This window comes from Xyrauchen texanus, chromosome 11 (assembly GCF_025860055.1).
Source record: "Xyrauchen texanus isolate HMW12.3.18 chromosome 11, RBS_HiC_50CHRs, whole genome shotgun sequence".
Lineage (NCBI taxonomy): Eukaryota > Metazoa > Chordata > Actinopteri > Cypriniformes > Catostomidae > Xyrauchen > Xyrauchen texanus.
In genome coordinates, this window is record NC_068286.1 from 14,349,212 (window position 1) to 14,363,547 (window position 14,336).

At 37.1% G+C, this 14,336-nt stretch overlaps 1 protein-coding gene across 1 annotated transcript in view; it reads left to right on the forward strand.

Moving 5' to 3' along the window:
- Positions 1-784: 784 nt before the first annotated feature.
- LOC127651841 (calcium-binding protein 2-like) overlaps positions 785-14,336 on the forward strand; it is a 36,844-nt gene continuing 23,292 nt past the window's right edge. The window contains exons 1-2 of the mRNA XM_052137876.1: positions 785-820; positions 4,142-4,327. The gene's annotated coding sequence lies outside the window, so the exon portion shown is untranslated. The remainder of the gene's footprint in view (positions 821-4,141; positions 4,328-14,336) is intronic.

Sequence of the window (14,336 nt, forward strand, 5' to 3'; positions counted from 1 at the left end):
CTGCCATCATTAACAGACACATTCATCATGAATTATAATGTAAAAAAAAAAAAAACATAAAAATGTATAACATTGATAGAAATACCACACAAAATGACATTATCTAATCGGGATCTATTTTCAATTTTGCCATCGATATAGTCGTATATAGTCAAATCTCTCTTTTTGAGTATGACAGATTAGATGAACATTCGCCTCCTGAACATTAATTTAGGACACCATTTATCATTAATCTTGATTAAAATAAAAGTCACATCTGTATTATTTGTCAATGACCCATATACCTGTATGTGTGTAAATATAAATAAATGGTGTTGAGTGGGAATAGAGGATGAAAAATTGCAGGCAAGTATATGAACATGTAAGAGGATTTTGAAAGTGTCAGGAGACAGGATAAAGGATTAAATCATATGTAAACCAGGAGAAATAATGAGACAATGAAACAATTTTCCACATCTACATTGTAATCACAACATGTCTGATGAGACAACAAAAACAGTAATTGAACAACAGATATTTCAGATTGTGGGAGACTGAATGAAATAAAGTTTGTGTGTGTGTGTGTGTGTGTGTGTGTGTGAGAGAGAGAGAGAGAGAGAGAGAGAGAGAGAGAGAGAGAGAGAAGTGAGAGGTGGAGCGAGAGATGTTCAGGAGACTGAGATCCTCAAAGCAATATTCTGCAGCAGGATCTAAAAAGAGTGTGGGAGGTAGGAACATAGAGCCACAGAAAAGACCTTAATGCCCATATCAGAAGAAAATGTCAACGGAAGCTGGCAGCATGGAATCCATTGATATCCCTCAAGACAAGATTGTCAAAAAGGTACGTGACCTTTGAACTGACGTGCGTTTACGCATTTCTGCAGTATAAACAGTAGATATGTGGCTGAGCACAACAAAATGTATTGAAAATGTACAGTGAGGCAGATTGACCCGAAAATATGTTTTCATATGTTTGTTACAGGGTTGTGTGCCATTCAGAATTGATTTGAGATTGCCTTTTAAATTCCAGTTCAAATCCGGAATTGGAAAAGAGGTAGCAAACGTCACACAAAATTGTAATTCAAATATGAATTTAAGGAAATGTAATTAAAAATAATTGAAATTCAAAGAAAATCAACTGCATTTCGTGTAATTTTTAACCAGAAAGAGAAAGTTTTTTTAAGTCAAGCTTTAAATGTTAAACTTTGCTTACAAAGTTTGAAGGCTATATGGTCTTTACAGACAGACAAACACATCAGGTGTATCAGGGGTTTTGACAGCTATTGAACTTCAGTCTAGAATTAGAATCATATATCGGTTTTCGATCAATCGATCAGTGCCAATCGTTGCTTTTTGGAACTATCCTTTTGGCAAAAGTCGATTAATTTTTTATTTATTTTTCTCTGTGCTCCTCTGTGGCCAGCACTTCAAGATTCTACAATTAGAACTGCTTGGTTCTACAGTAGAACCGCAGCCTCTTGAAGTTAAATAAAAACATTTGTGTGGGTCTTGCTGCATCTACATTTTTCCTCATTGAAAATTATATGGATTGGATATTTTATCCTTACTTCAAAGCATATTTTGTTGTACTGATTAGATAAGTGTTCTAAATTGAAGCAAGGGCATGTAAAGTAAAATGTAACTATATATGAATGTGCCCCATCACCACATATATCATCGTATCTCCAATTTCAAATCTTCTGAAAAAATAAGAAACTAAACCAGTAAAAAAGTTCTGTAAAAACGTTTTAGGCACTTGTGAAAAATGTTGCATAGTGAATATTTCTTCAAAAATACTGCCATAATAAGTTTTATTTTTTAAATTAACATCATCCAAAGTCTAGTAAACATAAAAAAGCTATATCAATATTTGTTGTGACAAACTTAAAAACAGCACTATTCTCCTAGGGATACCGGGACACAGTTGTTCTTGACTGTTGGCAGATAGGATGTTCCAAGCTTGTTGGAGAATTCGCCACAGTCTATCTATCTATTTAGGCTCTCTGATTTGCTTCAATCTCTTCATGTAATCCCAGACTGACTCTGTGGGACCATGCCATCTGTTGCAGGGATACATGTTCTTCCATTCTATTCTATTTGCAGAAGGAATGTTTGAGAGTCTAAAATGTATATTACCTACTGATACACTACAGCTACATCTTAAGACAAACAACTTATGTGCTAAAAGATTTTTGCACAGTACAATATATATATATATATATATATATATAGTTATTTAAGTCATTAATCATTAATTTGGTAAATATTTAGGCAATGTTATGTTATGGAGCCACGTCTCCATCGTTTCAAAATTAAAGTCCCATGCGTGTTTGTTTAAAACTCTTGCATTATGCACCAAATGTTTGCTTTATTTTTCTGGTTATTATTGAGATTTTGGTTGAACAATAACCAGAATCTGGGATTTTAGGTATTTTTTACTCTTGTAGCCTCTAAAGGCCCCAATATACTTCCGTAGAAGTTCTTCTTTGTTGTTCGTTCAGGGGTAAAAAGAAGTTTGAAACAGCCAAGCAATTGTATACAGTTTGCGACATGGGAGGCATTTAGAGGTATATTTAAATATGAGGATGCTCAAGACGAAGAATGATGATAAGAGAGTCATGTCTTCCTGTGGGCAGATGTATGAATGGCTTTCACTGCAGGTGGCACATGAGTAATTTTAGTAGATTTTATTCCTTTTGTACACTAATTAAACAAAAAAAAAAAAAAAAAACACATGACATGTTCTTGTAATATTTTGTATTAAGTATATTGGAGCCTTAAGTCTGTGCCTGTCATAGTAAGGATGCTTACCATAGTAAAGATGCTACATTCTGTAATCTACTAGTCTACCTCTAGGCTGTCTTCTATGGCAGCATCCTTACTAAAATGACGCCTCATAAGAGAGCGATTTGGAATGCTCTACGTAAGCGGCACCTCCACGCATCATTCAAATAGCGCTCCTCACGCGCAGCGCATGGGACACTCGACTCGCAACTGATTTCAGTATAGGTGACGATGAGAGAAACGATGCGATCCTCTAAAGAGCCTAAATATGCATGGCACACACATATTTTGAATAAAATAGTTGGTTTTGTGTCATATTAAACTGTTATTCATTGATAATTTTTAGTATATCAAATTTCTCTCGCTTTGTCTGCCATCTTGGATTTTCTTTTTCCACCGAGCGCATCACGGTGCATTCTGGGATCGCCTACCCGGTAAAGGATACGCACGAAGCTTAATTAAAATTAAAGGCAGAATAATTAAGTTACCTACATTTTGGAGCAGCATTCGCGTCGGAAGCACGCCTGTGATGCCTTAAAATGCTGCCTCCGGAGGACGCTCACTAGGTTTTGGAAGATTTATGTGAAAAAAAATTACAACAGACGGTTGTTCTGAATAAAATTCATTTAAAAAATTAAAAAAAAAGGTGGTAAGGGAGCCTTTTACCCCACACCTGCGGTAAAAGACTCCCTCACTTGGGGTAGCCTAAAAGGCTCCAGGGTTATAGTGATATAATGTAGATTCCAGGGCAATAGTTATAGGGCACAATGTGTCAACTTATTCACGTATGTTTTGAGACAGATGCTTTTTTGAGTAACAAATTAAGATATTGTTTATTTAAAATAACCACTTAAAAAATTTTAATCACATTTGACAGTTCATCACATCTAAAGTATTTTATAAACAAATTAATCTCCATTGTGATTGGATCAGTCAATGTGAGCCCACTTTGAAAAATGTTCAAATCTAATCTATTCTCACCAAATATGACTACTATATTTTCTAAGGCTACTATCCTTTCACTTACTGGACAGGTAATGAAAATGTATTGATATGATCATGTTTAACAAAATAGAAAATAATATTTTCCAGTACATTCATTAGCTACACAAATTTACAACATTTTAAAAAAAAATATTAAATAGTAGATCAAATAACCTTAAAAACAAACTTTAGAAATTACACACAATTATCTCATGGAACAAGGTAATTTTGCGGTGCATAGTGACAAACAGGTAGATAGGAAAATACAGATTTTGATGCTATTTAATGTTTTTGGCGATAATAAAATCAAAGGAGCCTTTTACCCCATGGAGCCTTTATCCCCACTGTACCCTACTTCAGTCATTACAATTATTTTCTCCTTACTCTAATATAGGGATCCTTTAGGAAGAAGATAGAGAAGCTGAGGAGATGGAGCACCTCCTCAGGTGGCAGCTTCAAACGGCCACCTAAAACCAAGACCCTCAGCCTAAACTCGCCCACTGACCCTGAGGAGGAACCCTTCAAAGGCGAGACCGAGCGCAGGAAACTCAGACCCATTGTGGCATCTGTCTTTGGTCAGGTAAGAACTGGTGTTGTTATTCATGCACTGTTGTGCTGAGGTGATCTGCGCTATCTGCTAAATTGTTTGAGCTGTTGTATCTTCACTCATGGTCACTGAATTTAACAACCTCTTTTTTGGCTTGCTAAACTATCCAACACAAATAATTTATGATTTGGTGGAAGGTTTCTCATTTTAGAGAAGAGTAAGGCATTTGAGTGCAAGGGTATTTGCTTATAGATTACTTATAAACTGTACACCTAGGCAGTGCTTGAATTGAATCAAGTCTAATGGGGGTTCCTACCATATGGGGGGTTAGTCTCACAATATACAATTTATACATAATCTACAATATATTTATTTGATCATAATATGCATAACTATATACTATTGATTAAACAGCCTTACATAAAATATTTCTATTTCAGATAAATGTTGTTCTGAACTTTCTATTCATCAAAGAATCCTAAAAAAAATGCTAATAATCAGAAATGTTTCTTGAGCATCGAATATCAGAATGATTGATGAAGGATCGTGTGACACTGAAGACTGGAGTAATGATGATGAAAATTCTGCTTTGATCACAGGAATAAATTACATTATTTCACAATATTACTGTTTTACTGTGTTTTTGATCAATCAATGCAGGCTTGGTGAGCAGAAGAGACTTTTGAACAGTAGTGTACATCCAACAGAATAATTCTAGCATTATTAACCAATGCAGTATTTACTAGCCTAAAAACAAATGGACGATTGATGTAACACTTTGTGATTATAAAGTTTGTCCCAAAAGACTTTAGTTAACTAGTTTATCAGATATAAATTGTGACAAGAAAGGCTGTCAGTCTGTGTTAGTGTTGGTGGGGATTTTGCAACTATTTCAGTGCAGTTACATTGTTAACAGGCAGTAGGTGGTGGCAAATTACTTTTATGAGTGAGTCAGTCAGCCGACTATTCAACCATTTCAGTCAGAAAGGCTGATTTATTCAGGAACAATCAATGCTATCGTTATCAATATGTCAATCATTGCTATTTCAAGATTGAATCCCGCATTTATATGTGGATGTAATTCCCGAAACTGAAAAAGCGTTTACGTGGCCGTTGGTCCTCCTCTTACCAGCATGAAAAACAAGTTTTATAAAAATTCTGAAAGCACAACGAGCGCTCCCTTTATAATTACTAAAAAGCTATCACTCCTCTTCATCGTGATATCTAGCACCCCATAGATCCAGGCCTATTAATAATGAAAATGAGTAAGCCTAAATGTTTCCAATTTATGCAAGGAATACAAAACATGGAGAATTATAAACCTCCACTCATCGGGAAGAAAAAGCTTCTTACTGACTTTTTTGAGGGGCAATTTTCTCTATATATCGTTCTACTATATCTATCCATTCCTATCCACTTCTTCCTGAAGGAACTGATGAAGCACAAACTACAAAGTTTCTTTACTTTCCACAGGCAAATGAACCACAAGGTAGAACATTCCTTCTTTTTTTACCAACCGTTCCTTTTGATGAAGCAACTCCTTACTTCCAGTCGACAAAGCATCTCTCTCTTCTGACCCAGACTGCCTACCTTCTTAAAACTGCAATATTGGACCGATTACTGGATCCAATTCCTGTAACACAGCCAAATCCCTAATAGACCGGCCTGCCTAATAGTCTCATTGCAACTGAAATCTGCAGCATCAGGCACAGACTTGGAACACTGCCTCACCAGTGTAGATGGAACTTGTGTTCCTGGTGCAAACCAATCTAGGTACTGCCTCTGCATTACATTTACTGCATCCTGGACAGTACAGTACACAATTGTAAAATTAAAAGAAGCCAGGTTGGAAGCCCACCACTTTTTCACTGCCCCCAATTTGGCTGTCTGAAGATGGCTTAATGGATTATTGTCTGTGAAATTTATGAAATTACTACCCAACAAATATTCCCAGAACTTTCCTGTTACTGCCCATTTAACAGCCAGAAGCTCCTGCTTTATAGATCTGTAGTTATCCATATTTCTTTCCGTGGGCCTCAACTAGCAAAAGCAATAGGCCCTCATACTCCTGAGAGAGCACAGCCCCAAGCCTCCCATGGTTAGCATCCACTTAAAATACAAATGGCTTTGTAAAGTACGCATAAACCAAGACTGAGGCTCTAAGACCTCTAACAAATCAGTGAAAATAACTTGAAATGAATGCAACTCTGCTAAATGGGCAGAGCACTTCCACTCCCATACAACCTCCACCTTACCAGGACCAGTAGCCACTCCCTTAGCAGACATGTCCAAATTTTGACACATTGACAGCTTAACATTAAGACCTTGTTGTTGGAGCCGGTAAAACACCTCTTCCAGTCACTCAAGATGCTGACTGACCGAAGAGGAAAACCCAATTGCATCATCATGAATGGTAATACAGATCACCAAACATGTGCTCCATTAGGCACTGAAAGGTGCCTGGCGCATAACAAAGAAAGTCAAAAAGCATACAATTAAATCTGAACAGGCCAAATGGATTGCAAAATGCAGCCTTAGCTTTATCTTTCTCCACCACAAGCACCTGACTGTAGCCGCTAAAAATATAGAGGGTAGAAAACTAATTTGCCCCAGAAAATGTATCTAACGACTCCTCAATCTGAGGCAGGGGGTAGGCATCCTTGGTATATTTGCATTAAATTGTCCATTATCAAAGCACACATAATCTTATGCATTAATCCTCTTTTGTAACCACCACAACTGGGAAGATTAAGGACTGCTACTCTCCCTGAAAATCTGACTGTCCAACAACTGTTTTATGTGTCATACTGGGACGGGGCAAGGTGGTGGGAGATATGCCAAACAGGAACATCATCCATCAATGGGATCTTGTGGGTAATCAGCTTTGCACACCCTAGATCACTTACATCATTAGAAAAAAAACTGCAGTATTTGAGGAGGAATTTAGCTTTGGCTGTTTAGTCCTCAGACAACCCATCAAGACATGGCATTTCAAACCCTCTGTTGTACCACAAGGCAAGATTTGCTGCTTAGATATAAAATCCGTACACTCTGGGGTGGACCAGTCAATAGAAAAATCATGTGAAGTGGTGACATCAAAGGCCACCGAAGCTACTTGGACTGTACCCATTACCCGCCGAGGAGTAAGCCAGACATCTTAACTGCCCACATTAGTAATGGGGCATAAAAACATCATATTCAACCTGCAAAAGGGTAGGCAAAACAAGCAGACCTTCTGGAAGGTTACCATCCTCTGCACCTGTTACGGCCCGTGCCTTTTGTGTTTCTTCTCCAGCATGTGACCTCATGACTCTGATACTCTTTCTCTTATTGAGAGATTGTTTAGGTCCGCCCATTTGCACCTGCATCTCGTTGAATGCGTTGCTGATTACGTATATTAAGGACGATGCAGAGCGAGAGGAGAAGGAGAGATTCACCAGAAACCAAGTCTTGTTTTGCTATGCATTTCCTTAGTGTTATGGATAGTTCTGTTTATTTAATAAATGTTTATGCACCGTACTTGGGTAGCATGTCTCCTCCTTTGTGTTATGTTCTCCTTTTTTGGCTAATTTAAATGGGGGTTCGTAACCGCACCTAATGGCTCTAAACTCTGCCAAAGGGAATTGAGGGCAAGTAGGGTTCCAGCAGCAATGTGAGTGGATCAGTCACCTTGCACTTTTACTTTAAAGGCCACTAGTGCATTGACTATTGCCTGGAGTGCATGCCTAAACAGAAGGACTGCCGATTGTACTGATGGGGCCTGAAAAATACTGTTGATAACAATGGCTGAGGACATTCATCCCTAAATAACAAGGTTAGCAGTTTTATGGGTTTGGGGAGACTTTAACGATCAGAATGCCACGCTTTGGAATACACTGGTTAAGAACTGACTTAATGTAACCAGTATAAGGGATGTCAAGGCCATCAGTGGCTTTTAACCGTAGCCATTTACGGTTAATGGTGTCTTTTCAGATGGGAATAAATGTTGATGGAAGAAACTCTCAGTTTCCATTGTCAACTTGAAACCTGTGTCTACCAACCATGGAACATCAACATTACCCAACCTAAGACTTAATGTAGGACATTGTCCCACTAATTGGACATGTGCAGAAGAATTAGCATTGGAGCCACCTACCTTCCCTCCCAGTGTGTGCCTCTGCACGCTGGGGGTCTCTAGTTTTCCGACTGCCTTGCTACCTCCCTAGTAGGCACGCTAGAGTAGTCTGACAATACCGTGCTATATGTCCAGGCAGATGCGGTACTTATACAAATTGGCTCTCTATCAGGCACACACTTAAAGTGATTGCTTCTGATTGGAGGCCTATTACTAACACTATTATAAGGGCCTACTGTAAATGTTTCACCAAAATATCGAGCTGCACTTGTTGCTTAAGAAACATGTTCTGAAGTTCAGCAAGCTCTGAGGATGGCGGAACCCCAGTAGCCTCACAACTAGCAGTAACTTGAGCTTTGCATGTTTGGGGAAAAGGGTGTAACTTCTTATCTGTGTTTGGCTTTTCAACTCATCACATGGCCTCCCGGCGTACCTCCAGGAGTGACATGGTGACTCTAGTAGTGTTGTCAAAAGTAGCGGTACTTTGGTACTGAGACAATAATAAAATTAAAAAAGATGTAACGAGACCAGTGTTACTGCAGTACTGGTACTAGTACCGAGCACCGTCTCAATCCAGTACCAGCGCACAGTATGGCTAGACACGACAGCTTTAAAATGTTCACAGGCTTATTTTGAACACCTGCTCTGTAACTCCTTGTACACTGAAATGGACATGTCATTTCAAATGACAATGTGGCATGTCCTAATGTGATTTCTTAAACCACTAAAGGCTGCAATTTTACAGTGGAAGAGCTGCGTACTTTAAATAAATCTGACCGCTCATCCACTATAAACTCCACAGACATTGAGAATCATTCACATTGTATCAGATGACAGAGCAGAGTACTTATCCATTATGAACCGTGCAGCACATGTAAAATATATATTTATATAATTAAAATCACAGCATTTGCACTTTAATCTCAGTTCATCTTTATTTATATCAAATTTAAAACAACACAGTTGACCAAAGTGCTTCACTTAATAAAATTTAAAACATAACATTTCAAAATTACCACATACACAAACAACAGTAATCTAAAATACAAACATTCCAAAACTGTGTCCTACACAAAGGCCTGAGGCCCAAAGGCCCAAAGAGATGAGGTTTCAAATGTGACTTAAAAGTCTTCAATTATCACACTAAGCCGATTGTCATGAACTGTTAATCCAGGAAAGTGAATCTTCTGATAAAAACACACATCATAATAAAAACACGTTTAAAAATAAAATCTGGATGCCTGAAATTGAATCAAAATATATTACAATTGTAGAGTCAAATTTAATATTCACTGTAATAATAGTAATAATAATAATAATAATTAATCAAAATGAATAAAAAAATGCAATGATATGTTGAAAAGTTCTATTTTCACTTGTTAAGAGTTTTAAGAATTTATTGATAAGACACTATTTTGGTGATAAAATGTTATTAAATTGTAATCATTAAACTATAATTATTCAAATAGTTAGTAAATAATTTAAAATAACTAAACTGGTGTGTTCAATAGCACATTATCATATTAGCATATTTTTGCTGTGGTATAGAAATTGGTATAGAGAACCATGAAATTTCACTGGTATCAGTATCAACTACTGAAATTCTGGTACCGTGACAACACTAGTCCCTACCCCATACAAGTCTTTTCATTTCCCTACGAAGCATTTGATTATGAATGATTTCACAAAACTGATCTCTTAAAACAACCTCTGTTTTAACATAGCATTTGGTTTACACTGTTTCACTTTCTTCATTAATGCCATTAAAGCATGTGAAGCATGTGAAAAAAGACTTTGAACATACATATACTTCTTTTAAAACTTCAAAAATGTGGTCTTAGCTTTCCCTTACAGATTGAGGCCCATATTTAATTTTGTTTCTGGCCTCCCCTTGTAGATGATCTAAATTAAATTATATTGTCCAAATCATACATACTATACCTCAACCCGATGAAACTCTAAGCCTCTTCTATCCACACTTCAACCAAGAAAGCCCCACCAATAAGGGATCCGGAGAACTTCGGGCACTTACCCTCTCTAGGGAAATAAACTGCTCCCTACGTGTGTCAGAAATGTCTCCAAGATTCTCCACTCTCTCTCTTAAGACAGTCTCTGTTTTTCTGTTTGGAGATGCTCCACTTGAGCCCAAAGTCTCTGTAGGCCCTGAGACGGTATCTTAGCCAGCCGCTAAGACCTTATCTTAGCTATACTGCTCCCAATAGACAACAAAGAAAAATAAATAAATAAAAAATATATTCAACCCTGCTGACTATGCCAGAATGTAACGCCCAAAGGGTGCTTCAGGACTATGCCACCCCTTGAATTATCCTTAGAGCTGAGGGGAACTTTAGTAATCAGACAGTCAAAGTTATATTAAAATAAATACCTTTATTCTGTGAAAACAAAAAATAAATCATTTAAAACATTGGTTAATTTTTAATGGGCTGGTTGGGTCAAAGAAAAGAACAATGACTGGCAACAGAAATGAGGTTCAATCAGGCAGTGTTTTTATACACTCGCAATGTCATGGTGTGCTTGAAAACATGGCTTAAATTCACCAGCACGAACACCAATGTAAAACCTCAAAACGATACACAAACACACTTCACATACTCTATCCGGGCAGGATATATGCAAAACACTTACTGCTGTCTTCCAATCTTGCCTGTTCTATCACTTCACCTAATCACTATGACGAGACTTAATTGTGGGCCTATTATCCAGCCCCTCCTCTCCTTCGGTCTACCTGGCTACATAAAGAAACACCCGCACAAATACACAAATAAGAAATCTTGCTGTTACATGGTGAAAAATGTTGACAGATAATGTGCATTTATGATGTCAATGAGTAAGTTCTTTACACAGTTCTGAAATAAGCAGGTAGTGGAATTTGCCCAGCTATGTTGTAGTCCATGCAAGTGGTTCCCAACTGGTGGGACGCAACCCAAAAATGGGTCAGGTATTACGGTACATTGCAAAAGAGCCATGGACAATTGGCTAAAAGCTACTTTAACTGCTATGCTCATGAGAGGGATTCTGGGATTGACAGTGGTGTAAAGCAAGTGTGGAGAGCGGCTGGCAGTGTCAAATTTTGTAGAAATTTTCAAATGTATACAAATGAGAAGTGGAAAACACCGGGCGGCAGCCAATTTTTAGCTATATTTCCCAATTTGCGGATTTTATTTATCCGAAAAAACACATTATCGCAAAAACAAAGTGCAAATTAAACCACGTTTCCATCCAAGGCCATAGAAATTGTAGCAACTGTGAGTGTTTTATAAATGAAATACTGCCGGTTTAGAGCACGCAGACACTCAAAACACTCAAAAGTCTCATGTTTGGAAGCGACATCTGGTAGCGCTATATATGTCCGTTCATTCTTATGACTATACCGTGCGGATCTATCAGATGTTTTTCAAAAGTGTCAATAAACCTTCTGTTCTGCACAGTTCAAGTTTGTTTTCGACTTATTTGCTCTGGCTATTTGTTGGCTTTGGATTTTTTAGGCACCATTAGTTCAGGATGACTTGAGCAACATTTCAGAGGTGATGATTGTCTGCTGGTGAGTCCAATAATAAAAGAGTTTTTCAGTCACATGACCTTTTTGATGAGCATCTTTTATTCCTAATTCAAAAGGAGTTTATTCGGTAAATGTGTTTCCATCATAGTTTATGTGTATTTCTTCATATCGAATAAAAAATGTATCCACCTCAAGCAAGCGTATCGTTTTTTTAATGCCTATTTTGGAGATTTATTCGCATCTTGGTATTTTGCATCCAGCAGTTTTTGTGTGATATCCCAAAATGCTTAAACAACATTGATGGAAACAGCTACTGTGACATGAAAGCAGCTTTCATAAGCGCTGCACTTCAAAATTGTGCAATGACAAGACTCTGTATCTGGGATTCTGTATCATATGGGTTATGTGTCTGGTTTGAGATGAGTAAAATGAATAATTGCTTACCTTCTGATTAATTGTGGGAAATCACTTGGGTTGAGTTATTACTATTACATGATGGGTCTTACACTTCAAGGTGATTTGTAATCTCAGGATTTCTTTAAGGGCCAGAGGAATTTAATTTGTAGTCTTTATAGATATGGTCTTATGAGGGGAAAAAAAGCAGCTTTGGTTTGTTTCAGGTTTTGAGTTCTCTCTTCCAATGAATTATTATTTTTAAGGATTGTAACAAAAAAAATCCCCAAATAGGTTTTCAGAAATGCAATTTGTCACCAAATCTCAGGTTGATTGAGGTAGGAAAGCATAGCTTTTCATTCAGCAAGCCATCATAGCCACCGAATAAGCATGTCATCATGGCAGCCTACTGCTACAATCTACAGATAAATATGCACAGAAACACAGAATTGTTCTATTCATCTTCACTCCCCCATATGTGCTCATTCCAGACATCAGTCTATTCACACAATATTAATCATGATAATCATTTGACTAAAATCTCTTTGCTTTCAAGGGATTTTGGGACTGTGTTAGTGTTGGAGGTTATAGTGCATTAGGTATTATCTATTATTCACTACGCCAGATGCTTTCAAGCTTGTTTTACCAAACATAATGACTGGTCTTCATGCAATACTAGCATAGCCTTCCCTTATATTGTATCTATTTAACTCAGACTTCAAATTTATGATAGTACCCTTTACCTCTAATGTCTAACTGACACTGACATTCTCACTCCCTTTCAGCTCTTAAGTGCTTAGACATGAATCATGTCTATATTCATGTGGAATATAGACATATGTGTATTCAATGTTATGCTCATACACATTCTGAGAAATGCCTCAGTTTAAGGCTCCAGTCTTCATTTATCACAACTTCTAAAACTTGATAATGTAATTTATCTAAAATTACTGTTTATTTTCTGTCATTCATTTGTTTTTATATCTAAAAACTTTCTTGCATGTTTTAACTCATGACATTTGACTTCATGACCAAGTTTCTTAAATCCCTCGACTTTCATTATAAAGTGTTTTATAAAGCATTATAAAGTTGTTTTCAAGAACATAATTGTTTTTTTAATGACTTAGTTTAAATCTATAACATTATTATTTGTTGTATATTGCACTGACATTACAGTAATACAGCTGTGTAATTTTGTTATTTTGCTGTTGGAGCAAATGGAATGCAAAAATAATATTTACTGTGGTCACTCATTTACATGCGTTTACTCAGCTGTAGTTTACTTCATGTTCCAAACATGGAAATGTGAAGAGGGTACATTGTACAAACTCACATACTTATCCTAATCATTTATTTATTTATGTATTTATTTATTTATTTTTGAAAATGTATTGAAATGTAGGCTAGATTTTTCCATGGTTGCTTTCCTTTAAGAATAGACGGATACAACCAAGAAAGCTGCATGAATACATATTGGATGCTGATTTTTTTATTTTATTTATTTAAATATTCCTCTAACTACAAAATACAGAGAATTTTATAATCATTTAAGCAAAAAACTAAATGTATTTGTGTTCTAGAATGTTCTAAAAACAAACATATACAGTAGTTTTGCACTTAAAATCCAACAGTAACAAGTCTGAGCAAAGGTTATTTCTCTACAGTGTAGGGATTGAATCTTGGGTCATATCATTCCATCAAAGCAACAGATTGGGAGCCTGGGTAGCTCAGCGAGTATTGATGCTGACAACCACCCCCGGAGTCACGAGTTCGAATCCAGGGCATGCTGAGTGACTCCAGCCAGGTCTCCTAAGCAAACAAACTGGCCTGGTTGCAAGGGAGGGTAGAGTCACATGGGGTAACCTCCTCATGATTGTGATTAGTGGTTTTCGCTCTCAATGGGGCGAGTGGTAAAATGTGCGTAGATTGCAGAGAATAGCATGGGCTATCATCTGGATTGAGGTGAATAACCGTGTCACCACGAGGACCTTCTAAGTAGTGGGAATTGGGCATTC